At 42.4% G+C, this 1,770-nt stretch overlaps 1 non-coding gene across 1 annotated transcript; it reads right to left on the bottom strand.

Moving 5' to 3' along the window:
- Positions 1 to 693: 693 nt before the first annotated feature.
- On the bottom strand, positions 694 to 797 carry LOC112765529 (small nucleolar RNA R71). Its single transcript, XR_003183813.1, has one exon. It is a non-coding gene; the product is annotated as a small nucleolar RNA R71 (small nucleolar RNA).
- Between the last annotated feature and the right edge of the window lie 973 nt (positions 798 to 1,770).

Here is a 1,770-nt window from a genome sequence, read left to right on the forward strand (position 1 = left end):
CACTAATCCACTAACTGTTTGATAATTTACACCACTCACACTAATAGCCACTCTAACAAGAATAATCTCTTCATTTTCTTTCTTGCTGTATGCTTTGTTAGTTGTATAACAGGGAGAAGAAACGGAGCTTCAACTTCCTTTAATTATAAACCTGAGAGGACCTTCCTTAGAAAAAAGAGGGAAGCAAGAGGCAAAAGAGTTGTTGGTGCTAAGGAAGAGGAGGAGTACTTTGAAACAAACATGGAAGAGAACCTAGAAAACAACCATAAGGAGAAGCTCACAACCATGCCAGAGAAGGCCCTGTGAATTATGTTGGGCCAGAAAGAAGGCTTCTAGGCTCATACATCAATCCAAACCCAGAAAATTGTGGAAGTAGCATCCAAAAGCCAACCATACATGCCAATAACTTTGAATTAAAACCCCAGCTCATCATCCTTGTTCAGAACAACTGTTCATTCGGAGAAAGCACCCAAGAAGACCCCAATCAACATCTAACCACCTTCCTAAGAATATGTGACACTGTGAAGTCTAATGGTGTTCATTCCGATGCCTATAGATTGCTTTTGTTCCCCTTTTTCACTCAGGGATAAAGCATTTAAATGGTTGGAATCCTTCCTGAAGGAGAGTTTAACAAATTGGGAAGATGTAATGAACAAATTCTTGGCGAGATTCTACCCTCCTCAAAGAATCAACAGGTTGAGAGCTGAAGTACAAACCTTCAAGCAAAAAGATGGTGAAACTCTCTATGAGGCATGGGAGAGGTTTAAGGACTTAACAAGAAGGTGCCCACCAAACATGTTCAACGAATGGGTTCAACTGCACATTTTCTATGAAGGTCTTTCTTACGAATCAAAGAAGGTCGTAGACCATTCATCAGGGAGGTCTCTAAACAAGAAGAAAACCATTGAAGAAGCCATAGATGTCATTGAGACTGTAGCTAAGAATGACTACTTCTATGCTTCTGAAAGGAGCAACACTCGAGGAGTGATAGAGCTGAACCATATGGATGCACTGCTGGCTCAAAATAAGATGATCACCAAGCAGTTAGCCGATCTTACCAAGAAGATGGAAGAGAACCAAGTTGCATACAGGAGAAGAAGGCAACTGGGAACAAGCCAACTATGTTGGGAACTTACCCAGGCAGACCCATGATCCATACTCCAAAACTTATAATTCTGGTTGGAGGAACCACCCTAATTTTGGGTGGGGAAATCAACAAGACCAAGGCCAAGACCAGAGACGCCACAACCATAATCTCAACAACAATGCAACCTACCAACACTCAACACAGAGACCATACCAACACCCACCTAACCACCCTTCTCAACATCCTTATAAAAACCAACATTACCACTCTCAACCTCTTAACCTCAATCCACCATCACCACCCGAAGATAGACTCTCCAGAATTGAGATACTACTTGAAGGCATATGTAAGGAAGTCCAAGACAGTAAGGCATTCCGGGAAGAAGTGCGATCCAATATGCAGAATCAAGATGCTGCCATCAAGAAACTTGAAACACAAATTGGCTACTTATTCAAGCAAGTCCCTAGCCACAACGTTTGCAGCAACACTAATTCAACCCCAAGGGAGGAGTGTCAGGCTATCACCCTCAGAAGTGGGAAGGGATTGAAAGAGACCTCCGAGAAATCACAAGAGAAGAACTCGGATGAAAAGGAAAAGGGACAAGATGAAGTTCAAGTTTCCACTCCCAATTCACATCAAGAAGGAGAAGTGCTAAAGCCATACTTTCCAAAAGCCCCATACCC

Source organism: Arachis hypogaea, chromosome 2 (genome assembly GCF_003086295.3).
Source record: "Arachis hypogaea cultivar Tifrunner chromosome 2, arahy.Tifrunner.gnm2.J5K5, whole genome shotgun sequence".
NCBI classification, from domain to species: Eukaryota; Viridiplantae; Streptophyta; class Magnoliopsida; order Fabales; family Fabaceae; genus Arachis; species Arachis hypogaea.